The following is a 12,856-nucleotide window of genomic DNA, read 5'->3' as shown; positions in this document are numbered from 1 at the left end:
CTGTCTTTTCTTTGTTGGTTCTCAATTAGTTAAATTCTCAGATAGAATAATAGCAACAGGTAATCTGTGGGAAAGAGTCGATAATTTACGTTCATAGTTCCGGTAAAACAATATAACAGCTAAAAGTGCCTTAAAATTCTTTAAATTAATATAAGAAAATTCTCATTTCTGAGTTTTTAGTCCAAATGTCCTTGTAACTGCATTATTTCATGTGGTAATCAGAACTTATTTTACCACCTTGGTTTATCATTATAGTAAAGAATTAAAATTTATTGAGAATTACAACATTTTAATTATATATAATATATTTTCCCACCATGCAGTTGAGACGAATCCTAAGCTCTCCAGTAAATATATATAATCATTAATACTCATCTTCCTCCTCTTGGTAAATAACAGAATGATTCCGCAGTTTTTCTCTGTTTGAGTGGAGAACGTTAATTAAAGAGGAAGCAGGAGCGACTAATTGTTTCTTAACCTTTGCGATGATGAAGGCCGGTACCTGGGGAGTTCGGGGGAATGGAAATGGATTCATTAGATACTTGTTGAAGCTCAAGGTCAGAAATAATGAAAGATGTTTGTAATGATCAGCTGGTTTAAACACAAATTTGTTCTGATGAGCGATTTACAGAATTCAATCCTCCAGTTTAAACAATGATGTGTCTTTTAGGAAAAGTCCAGCTCCTGTTTCTGTTTCTGTCCGATTAGTGAGAACATGGACGTTATTACACCTCCTGCTGTGATACCTGACGTGGTTCCACCGTGTGGTTCCACCTTGTGGTTCCACCGTGTGGTTCCACCTTGTGGTTCCACCATGTGGTTCCTTCACCTTTTACCTTGTGACACTTTGCAGAGTTACATGGAAACGATTGAATCTACTCCGCCCGCTGAGCGGCGGGGTCGGTCCGTGTTTCTATCTTTTTGCAGGGATGACATGCTGACAGGGGTCATGTGCTGGATTTCTGCATTATGATGATAATATGAGGCTTCGCCCGACTCAACCCCCCCTCATGCACGCAAGACTCAATCGGATGAGCTCGGCTCCACCTGTTCCCCCGATCCAGTTGCCAAGACCGACCGAATGTCTCCGCCCACAGCCGCCACCAACCGGTGGTGCGGTGGACGACTGGGCCCACGCCGCCTGGGCCCACGGCGCCCGGGTCAACGCCGCCCGGGTCAACGGCGCCCGGGTCAACGCCGCCCGGGTCACCAGGTCTGGCGAAGGGCGTCTCAGCAGTGGCGATCTCACGTCGACCCCGTTAACCGTTAACCTCACTAACCTGCTGGTGATCCGCCGACAGGAGAGTGGTTCTCTGGTGCTGGCACCGTGCCAGGCCTCCAGATGTGACGCCACATCAGGCCCGGCTCAGTGTCGGAGCTCAACCCCCCCGCCGACCCCCCCCCGTTCGGCCCCGATGAGGCGAGGCGCTCGCTGAGCCGAGGCTAATTAACACGGATTGGGACTCGATTGCATCTGGCCGCTGATCTTGATGTCATCCAGCTCTCGCTCGCTCTCCACCAAGGTGAACCGTCCTGATAACGCCGGGACGTTCCTCCGAGGCCCCGCCTCCGAGGCCCCGCCACCGCCACCGCCACCGCCACCGCCACCGCCACCGAGCTCATAGCGGAGACCTGACATCGTTCAAAAAGACCTTGAAATGAAATGTGATCATCAAATAATTCCACGTTTAAAAAGAAGCATTAATAATTACAGAATGCAGCTCCAATATCAATTTAGGTGAAACATCTAAAAGTTGCTTGAGCGATAGGAACTACAAACTGTTTTTAAGATAAAGGGAAATGTTGTTGTTCTCTATTAGTAATGTTTTTAGTCCATTTAATATTATTCAAGTCCATCATTGGGATGATAAACAAAACATTAAAGAGGATGTTCCTTTTCTTTAAGAAGCAGATTTCAGATCGATCTTTTTCTGGGTGTTTGATTATTTCTTTGTTCCTGCGGCTGTGATGAACGGAGGCGGACACAGTCACAGTCAGAGTTTCTATTAACGTGGTTTTGTCTGGCTGATGAGGCGACGCTCTGAGGAAAAGGATTAAAACTGTCTGAGACGTTCCTGTCAGCTTCCTGTAGTCTAATGCTAAGTGACGTTAGCAGTGAGGATAATGAGAGGATCACAGAACCACAGCCTACGTTACTTTTATTCTATTAAGTCTAGAAGTTTGAATATTGAATCTTTTTAAACGATGCCAGTGGTTTTGAAATTATGTTTTGAAGGAGTCATATTCTGCTAAATCGACGTTCTAAAGGTTCTCCAGCAGTACTACTTGTCCCCATACCTGGACTGACGTCCCAGAAGTGAAGACAGTCTGTCCTCTCTGTCCCTGGCTGGTTTCAGGTTTTAAAAAGTGTGTTGCTCCAAGCAGCCAATCAGAATCAAACCCTATATAGTGTCATCGGGGGTTCAGCCAATCCCAATCAAGGTAGGCCCTCCCTTTGACTCCTCCCACAATTGGGCAGCTCTGCTCTGGCACATGGCACCATGAGAGGAAGTACTTCCTCCTCCATAGAGCCACATGCGGATCCAGAGCTGCACCAGGCTGCAGTTTAATTATGAATGCTGGAAGACTGATTAAAGAAATTAAAAGTGCTGAACAGGCAGATAATTCATATTGAAATGTTGATGAGAGAAACATCGAGACGCAGTTAGAATTAGAGCGACGGTCTGGTGAGATAAGCTGATTTATCAGGACGAGGTCAGTGTTTGAAACAACAGCTGGTTTCTCCACCAGCTCTATAGTGTTTCCTGTGGTAATAAAACATGTGTAAATAAATAAATAAATAAATAATCCCATTCAGATTGAAAAACGTCAGATTTTATTCTGACGGTGAGTCTGAGAGTTCATATTGCTTCGTTATGTAAAAGTGGACGTCTTGTTCTGATGATTGAAGTTGTTTGAGTCGTTTCATTCGACGCTGCATCTGTTTTCTGTTTTCGTCAACTTAATGACACGATTGTCTTTTCAGAGCCCGATCCCGAGTTCATCATGACGACATTATAACTACGAGCAGTAAATCAAAATGTTCATGATCTTCTGCGAACGCAAACATAAACTGGGTTCAACCTCGTCCAGAGGATCTCGTGACTGAGTCCAAATAGAAAACAACAATACGTGATGTGTTCCACAGTGGCTTCCTCTCAGATGTGGACGTCCCTGAAGGCTTTTCGCCTCCAAGCCCCCGACCTGCCCCGCCCCCGCACTGCTTTCTATTTCTGTCCACTGATCTGAACCCCCTCCGCCGTGACGGCGACGAAAAAACACAGAGGAGCTTTGCTCGGTTTGGAGTCCATCACATCCTATAACGTCTGGAGCAGCAGAAGCAGAGGGGACGGAGGCTCGGACATGAATGATGAGAGGATGAGGGACGGACGCCTGAACACATGGTGGAGGGCGTGAGCCGGCTGAGATTCTGGAGGAATGCTGGTGGTCGGGGGCTGGACTCCACGGAGGATCCTGGGAGGAGTTTCAGCTCCAGGCGTGTTGAGCCAAACACATTTTCCTCAATTCAAAGTCCAACTGGCGTCAGAAAGTGTGAAACTAGAACTACAGTCGGTAGAGCGCAAACTCTCACCAACTGCTGACCTCTCCGCCCAGCAGGCAGAGCTTCTGCTCGGACTGAGGTTGCTGAGCAGCTTCCTCATTGGCTGCCTGCTGCAGCGTAGTGACCAACACGTTCTCCAGGTCGGCCTTGGAACTCTGCAGGTGGGTCATGATGGTTGTTGCCTCTTCACAGACTTCCTGGAGTTCCATCTTGAGACCTGCACTCTCGGCCTCCTTAAGGTCCAGAGCGTTGGTGAGGTCCCTCACATGAACATCGAGGAGGCTGCAGTCGGCCTCTCGCTCTTCGACCTCCTCAGAACGTCTTCTCCAGACCTGCTGCAGCTCGCTGGCTTGGTTGGTCTTTGTTCCTGGAGACGAGGTTCCAGTGCCGGGACCTCGTCCTCCTGGTCCCTCAGCCGCTGGTCCTTCTGTCGGAGGTTTTTCTCCGTGGAGCTCCAGAGCTCTGACCCGGCTCATTAAATCCTCCCTCTCCTTCATCAGTTTCTTGTTTTCCTCCTCCATACTGCGGTGGCGCAGACGGACCGCTGACATTTTCACAAGCTGCCCTTCACCGATGTCACGACAACGATTGTGAGTCTCCTCACTCTGGTGAGCTCCGAGTGGGTTTGTTGTTTTGTGCTTGTGGTCATTCAGATGGTCGGTTCATTGAACTCCTGTTCAGACTGTGGGACAATCTGGAGAGACTCTAACTGATGGAGCTCCTTCAGGCTCTGATAGGCAGACTCTGCTTTGTGACATAAAACATATACAACAATGAAAACAACAATTTATACACATATGTTGGTTTGTCAAAACCCTTCAGGGACACGATAATGACTCACAGTTATTTCATGCTGACTTAGTCTGACGTCAACCATAACCTGCCGGCCCAACTCCAGCCTGGATCACACGCCGGCCTGACTTCCCCAAAACTCCACCAACAATAACTACGACTTGTTAATCCCTCATGTTAATCTGACCTTAAAAAAAGGCAGATTTTACATTGTTTATCATGCGTCTGCACAACGGCCTAAAATATATAACCTCACACACGTCTTTTATAAAGAATCCTGCTGCTGAGAAACATGAACCTGAATCACCCAAAAAATTAATAGATGACTTTTCTCCTCAAACACACACACACGCACGCACACACACACACACACACACACACAAGTTGTCCTCACAAGAGCGTCAGCTCTCACTTCCTGAGTGTGCAAACAGATTATGTTCCACAGTAGTAATAAATACATGCACATGTGTGCGCCTGGCACAGTTCAACAGGAGACATTTCATTTTCTGCCCTAATTTTTCTGACGTCCTCTAGATTGTGTTACACTCTAATCCATTTGTTTGTAATGTTATTTGTAATCTTGATTTGGTAATGCCCGGACAAAGCCTTTAGGCTGCGGGCCGAGCGACGCCGGAACTCACCAGGAAGCCTCCGCTGCGTCACGAGGGCGACTCTCCCCTCCTTTTAGCCGGATTCAATGTGGAGCTCTCTCCTCCGTTAATAAAGCATTCGTGATGCCGACTATTATTTATATATTTGAAAGGGAAACGCAGCTTCCAGCCACGGCTGTGTTTTCAAAAAAAAAAATCCCGTCAGCAAGGCCGTGACCCTTCCCTTAATCCACTGTTTTCAGCCACTCGCTGCCTGAACGCCGGAGAGCAAATCATGCTGCTGCCCCCCCACCCCCACTCCCCCCACCCACCTCTAAGCAAAACACACACACACTGTATAGTTTTCTATTTTTTTCCCCCCTTATCTTTTCAAAATGTTCAAATGACAGAGCTCGCCGGCGGCCGTGTGCCGGCAGACCTCGACAAACTGATTTAATTGCTCTGTCAGGCCGGCAGAGGCTCCCAGGGTACCTGTTAGTGCAAATACACCTGCCCACAACCACGTCACCCACACTCGCTGAAGCTGACGTGAAACAAGGTGAGGTGGAGGAGGAGGTGGAGGTGGAGGAGGAGGTGGAGGAGGGACACGCAGTGGTTCCAGTTAAATCGGTCCCGACCGCAGGAGGAATCACTGAAGAAAAGAGGCGGGCTGCAGCGTTCTACTCGGCGTAATGCACCTGAAGAGTGGAACATTATTCTGTTTACGTCTGCACACCGGGAGGTCAAAGGTCACTCCGGTCATTAACGTCATTCTCAGGGACCTTTACCGCTGATGTGTGACGACGGGGCACAGAGGAGCAACTTTCATACGTCCAGCTGCACGAGGTTCAAGTAATCTGCGGGGAAGTGCTGCCCTCTAGTGGTCACTGAAACATTGCATTATGACTGCAGCTGTGGACAGCTGAAGAAAAACTCTCAACGTATTAATATACCAAGGTCACGTTTTAATTATTCTGGAAAACCAGGCAACAGTGTGCCAAAGCCTTAGTCAAACTATTGCTAACAGAAGTATGTGATTCAGCTGTTAGCCAAGTAAATATTATAGTAGTATTAACAGTAATATAGCGGTTTATCTGATTGTTGTGAAGTCTAGAGTAAACATGTCCTGACCAGCTTCTACATTCTGTTTAACTTAGTTTGCAAAGTACTTGGTGGAACTATTAACTGTGATTTTTATTTATTTATTTATTTATATTATTCTCTAGTTTGAATGTTTCAGGTTAAAGCATATTATATGTTTTTTTGGAGAACATTGTTTGAGGTTTTTCAAATTTCATTGTTGACAGTTATATTGCGTTTTGTTCACCTTTGTTTTTGGTGGATTAAACGAAAAACTATTTGAAATGTTAATCGTCAGTGGCAGCACTAAGTAGGATGGCGCCATGACCTCCACTTGTATTGATCATTTCTCACCTGAGTTATGTTGGAATGTATTAGCTGTTCTGATTGGCTGCAACACATAACAAGTTTACTGTCATAAATCCCAGAACAGCAGAGTCGGATCACAAGAAACAAAGACGTCATTAAAAACAAACCATCAGAACTGGATTGAAACATGACTGGCAGGTTTATCGTGAACTTAGAAACGCCGTCACAAAATGAAATAGAGATAAAAGGATATTGTGAAACTCGGATTAATAATATTACAAATGATAGTAAACAAATTCTGGAATAGACTAAAGGTATGGTAATAATCTTAAACCACTAGGAAGTGAATTTGAATTCTTTAAATCGGAAACTGAACGGTTTCCTTTTATCGGAGGTATATTTCAAAGATTCTTTTCTGGTCGAGTAGCTTTATATTTAAAGAATGAAAAACAAGAAATTTACTTTTTCACCACGCAGTAGTCATCTTATTAGTATATTACCTGGGCTAAGTACTGAAAGTGTGCTAAGTACTGTGCTAAGTACACTGAAAGAATTTGGGCTGGTTATGTTCTTAATTCCTGGATCCGTTTTCTCTGCACTTCACCACAAACTATCATCTCCAGCAGCAGCAGCTCATCCAACTTTCTCACTTCAACCAGTCGGATAAAGTTCTTTTTTCCCTCTGTCGTTCGCATTAGTGATAAAACCATTATCAATCTTTCTGAGGCCTTTTTAGAGCCCGATATCTCACAACAATATTTTTCTAATATTATAATATTTTTATTGAATTATAGAGTGAGTGAATGATTTAATAAAGGCTTTATTACTTTAATGTACAGTGTAGTATTTATACACAAATGCCAACCAACCAAGATGTTATGAAAATACTCAGAATCAAGTTTCTATTAAATGAACTGGCCACTAGATGTCAGTATATACCTCTTTAAGGCCCCATGAACGGCGGGAAGTCCGTGAAGATTGCCTGTCAAAAAAACAAAACATTTAACCTCATATTTCTGTTCATATTAAGTTTTGAAATTCCACATAGTTCACATCATGTGCAACAATATTAAACCCATTTGGGCCTTAAAACTGTAAACATTTTAAATATTACTGCTGCTATGTGTTTTTCCCCCCATCTGGTATTTTCAGTATGGGTGGAAATCCATTTATTTAAAGGAATATATATATTTTTTAATTATTAAACATAAACAAATGACACAAAATACCAGAATTTATCGAGCATGATTTCCTTTTGGAAACACAGCACACGTAACACATTGTTCATAAAATCTGGAGAGAAATGGTCACATGAAAACACTTTTAAAAACTAATAACTATGGTTACCAGAATGATTGATGATTTAAAATACTTTTAATTGTTAAAACAATTATTTATATGACTTAACAATGATCGATAAAAACGATTTACAATCGCATTTATTTAGAACATATATATATATTCTAAGGCTTTTTTCTAAATCTGCCGGTCAAAAAACCTTTCAACCTCATAATTCCACATCATATTAAAGGATTCATGTAGTCTCATGTGTGACGACAATTTTAAACCCTTTAATTTGGGCTTTAAAACAAAATATATATATTACTGCTACTATGTGTATTTTCCCCCCATCTGGGACTCCTGTACTTCCAAGTGTATTATATATATATATATATATATATATCTATCAAAGCCTTCAGATGCTAACACTCGAAGACGCAGAGAATTTAATTAAATTTTCATTTAATTTATTCTGTTCTATTCATGAAAGTAAAAATTGTGCAACAGTGCTCCCTAAATTATAATATAAACATGTCCATGATTCACCAATAATTATTGAAGATTTCAGAATTGGTGTTGAATTATTTACCTCTCAATGACATCGAGCAAATGCGTCTCTGTAGTTCCACAATCAACACACTATTAAGTCACATTAATAAGTCTCACAAATCATGTTCACGTATACAACATGTATATTTTTACTCAACAAAATAATGAAATTCTCAAATAAAATCCATCACCCACTAGACAATGAGACTAAGTCCACAGTTTCCATCCGTCAGTCTGTTTCCCAAACGGAGCAGGTTAATGTTCCATTGCATGCTGGGAAATCAGGAATAAAACAGCTTAAAAACAGTGAATCTTTTTTATTTTTTTTCTCATTTTAATGATCACAGAGGGATTATGGGTAAAGCAGTTTTAGTATGACTGTCCCAGTTTACGTCTGTTAGCATTGCTCGTGTCATTAGCATCTGTTAGCATCCGCTAGCATGTTCAACCTGAAGGGGATTGGCGACGTCGGCCACTTTTAGATTTGTATTTTATTTTGAAGTCCAACTCTAGTAGAGTCTATAATCCAGGTAAACTCCTTTAACCACAGTGAGTGATGTTTTCACAGCGTTGCATTGTGGGAGTCCCCCCCCCCCCCCCCCTCCCCCCTCCCCCTCCCTGTGCAGTTACACGGTAACCATAGCAACCAGCATGCCCCTACGATTCTGGGATGTGTGAGCCCTGTTGCCGTGGTGACGGGAGGCCTCCGACGGCCCCCCGACTCCTCTCTGGTTTTCCTCTGCAGGAGGAAGCAGCTGCTGTTAGAAACGGAGGAGAAACCTGTTAAATCGCTTCCATTTCTTTCAGCGTTTTTCTGACGTCACGTATTTATCTCTTCCTCCTTTTTTTTTTTCTTCTTCTGACTGCTGCCATTTTCTATATTTATCTCTCTATTTCGGGTTGTCGCTCTCGGCCTGATGGTCATCCCTGCGCTCTATAAAACCAATAACTTCTAACAACACCAAACATTCACCACACCGCCACAGTTTTGTGGTTTAGAGGAAAACACCAACACATCATCTGACTTGCTTATTTTCACAATTCTGTCCAACCCATCAGGCTTAATCTGCCCAAATCTGAGAGCCGAGATTTTCCCGAAACGGCAATATGAGAATATCAGTCCGTTTGGGAGCGAGGCACAAAGTGTGATAATGACATGTGAGCGGTTACGTGACGACCTGTGTTTATACTGAAGAGGCCCCCCGACTGAAAGCGGGGATTAAGCAGATTTTAAAAGCACGGGCGGTGGCGATTTACGGTGTTATTAGTTATGTTAATCTACAATTTATATCTCTACCCGTTTATCTTATTTACAGAGATGTTTCCCCTGGCTCTGACACCGACAGAGGCCCAGAAGAATCACCAGACTGTAGAAACCACAAACACAAACACAACAAAGACCATTAATAAATACAAGACACAAAAAAAACACAATGTAAAAGCCACATCAAAAATAAAAAATTAATATTACATTACTAGTGCCTCCAGAGGTTTTTTGCACAATTGTTGAATTTTATCCTACTTAATCACCTTTTACCTTCGCCAGCTCAAGATTGGGCGATGCTTCTGTTTCTGTTTCTGTATTTATTGGTTTGTATGTATATATGTTTTACATTTTTACCAACTGAGGGCTGAAGCTGCCGTTAGCCGTCTTCCAGCACACTGCTAACTCCGCCCCCCTGCTCCACTCTCAGCCAATCACAGGACAACTCAACTGAAGCGACACAAACGAATGGGGACCAACAGAACAGCGGTGAATCTGAACATGAACCAAACTAGTGGAGTGGATCAAGTAATCTTGTAAACTTTTGGTTTCCACCTTTTTAATTTGCACAAATGCAAAGAAACGTTATTTAATATAGGTCACTGCTTTGTGATGTTTTGTACATTTTGACGATAAAGTTGTGATATATTGTGCAGGCTGAGCTGCATTGTGACTAACAGATGGACAAACCAGTAAACAAACAAACAAACTAACTTAGGCTGAAGCTAGCTGGTTAGCGTGCTAACATTAGCACCCATTCCGACAGCACAACATATACATGTTATTTAAGTGATTGTTTTCTTTTATAATCTTAGTTCCAAGTTAATTCAACTTTATTGACGCTACAGTTCAAGTGCTGAAACACACCACGGTCATTTCAAGGCTTTTTTTTTTTTTTACAGAGAAAACTAAACCAACATTCTCAGACTGATGAAATCATACGACCTACTTTTAAACACGAATCAGGACTTTTTTTCAAAATAATGGCTGGAGCCAAAGTTTTATTTAGTTTTAAATGAATTTAATATCATGATTCGCTGGCGTCTTGCTGCTTCCACGTCCGTGACGAAGTGATTAGAGCAGACAACAAAAGGAGAGCTGGTCTCTCCGTCAGGCGGGCCTCACATACAATGTGCTGCACCTTCCTACACAAACATCCTCCTCCTCCTCCTCCTCATGAATATATTCAGGAATTGGTGTGAGCAGAGGGGTAGAGAGGGGGGCAGGGACAAAGAGAGGAGGAGATGATAGTGAGGGAAGAAAGCGTGAAGGGAGGAGGAGAGGCGAGAGGAGGAGGGGAGGGGCGGCGGATGTCGTCAGGCCTGCAGTGCGCAGCCTCAGAGTGATCTGAGCCGATTGATCGGAAAACAAGAGGCTGTGGGAGGACAGAGCAGGGAGGCTGTGGGCTAACGGGCGACGGGAAGCCATCCGGACCGTCTCCGTCTGATTATTTCCTCCTTCTCTCTCTCTCTCTCTCTATTCTCTCCATCCTGGGATGAATGTGAGTGCTGCTCCTCGCTCTGCTCTGCTTCGACGGGATCCAAACATCGTCCTGGTGTGAGAACATCCTGCCTTGCTCCCGGGACTCAACCAGCAGCCTCTGACTGCAGGTAAACCTGCCTCCTCTCTGCTCCCGTCATCCATTCCTCCAGCCTCCGCGCATCATCTTCGCTCCATCCTTCCCCAGTAACCATGGCTTCCTCCACCTCTCCGCTCCCTCCCCCACCCCCTCCCCCTGATGAGCTGATGACATGCACTCTGAGCGCTGATTTGAAGGGGAATCCATTTTCACTTTGTCTTTACATGTTTATTTGTTGGACGTGTCCCGACAGAGAGACACTTCCAACTCACACCTATTTACACTAATTAATCTGCACATTTACTGGATGTTCTTGACGGGAAGCGACTGAGACGTTGTGTGAAACACGACATAGCGATCGCCTGTGAGAGACGGCTTGAGCGGTTTAGAGCTGCGTTACATGAAATGACCTCTGATGGATGAGCTGGTGTGATTGGCTGCGTTCATACCTGCATGTGTGTACAACGGGAAGCTTCCACACACACACACACACACACACACACACACACACACACACACACACACACACACACACACACACACACACACACACACACACACACACACACACACACACACACACACACACACACACACACACACACACACACACACACACACACACACACACACACACCCCTCCTGTTGACGTAATAACGCCGCGGTCCCTCGCTCTTTAACCTCTGACCACAGTTTAACAATCTGGGTCACACCCCACAAGTGCAGTAGTTCACATATGATCAGAAAGCTTCATAACCACAGGTTAGACTTGTTTGTCATGAAGAGGCTAAAAGTAATAACATCTTCTTTAGACAAAGCAGTCAAAATGGTCTTTTTTTTATTTTTTTAAAAAAGCTGTACATATCAAGCATTTAAGGACTGTGTGGAAGAAATGGTTTCCAAAGTGAATCAAAGTTATTTCAGTCTGTGGTGATTATAACATGACTGATGAATTCATCAATACGATCTACATTATGACCTTAAATCCTAAAATGAGCAGACTCAGCCGAATCACCTCCCACATTAACTGACACAGAAAACAACAGTGAGGAAACTATTAATCAGCAACATCAGCGATCAGTGTTTACAGTGTACGACAGCAACTCCAGAAAAAAAAAACCACCCCGAAGGAAAACAGTCACAGCCGAGTGACGACGGAGGAAACCATTAAAGCATTAAAGAACCACTTAATGGCTCTAAACTGGGAAACTGTTTACAAAGAAAAAGATATAAACAACACATATAATACCTTCTTAGGAATAGTCACATCATTATATGACTAACAAAATAGTCCAATTAAACTATATATATATATATATATCATATGCAATTGATCAAACAAAGAACTAAAGAAGCAGCAGATAAATATAAAAACAATAAAATAGCCGAGATGAAACTAAAAGGGTATGTAGAACGGAATATCATTGTAAAATATGAATTAATGATAAATATAACATGAAAGGAATACGCGACTTATCAAAAATTATTCTTGACAACAAAGTTATCCTCAATACTTCATTGATACTGAGTTTAAAAAAAGGACAAGATGGAAGAAGTTAATAGTTTGAAGTATTTGACCAGAACTGGAACATTGAGCTGGGATTCCTGTCTGTGGTCTCACCTCTCAGGGATTTCTTCTGCCTCACAGCAGAGGAGGGAAAATACTACATGAAGCCGAACCCTGATCAGATTAGTTCTCTTTGCGAATGACACAGATATTGTGTGATCGTTGGTTCGGGGATTTACAGACGCTAGTGGGTGTTATCAGTTGTGAAATGTTCAAACTAAAAATGTGGATCAAACTCAAGTAAAACTGAATTCATGATATTTGGCAGCGGTAAAAGATATAT

Source organism: Lipophrys pholis, assembly GCF_963383615.2.
Source record: "Lipophrys pholis genome assembly, chromosome: 16".
NCBI classification, from domain to species: Eukaryota; Metazoa; Chordata; class Actinopteri; order Blenniiformes; family Blenniidae; genus Lipophrys; species Lipophrys pholis.
Note: the sequence above shows the minus strand (reverse complement) of the source record.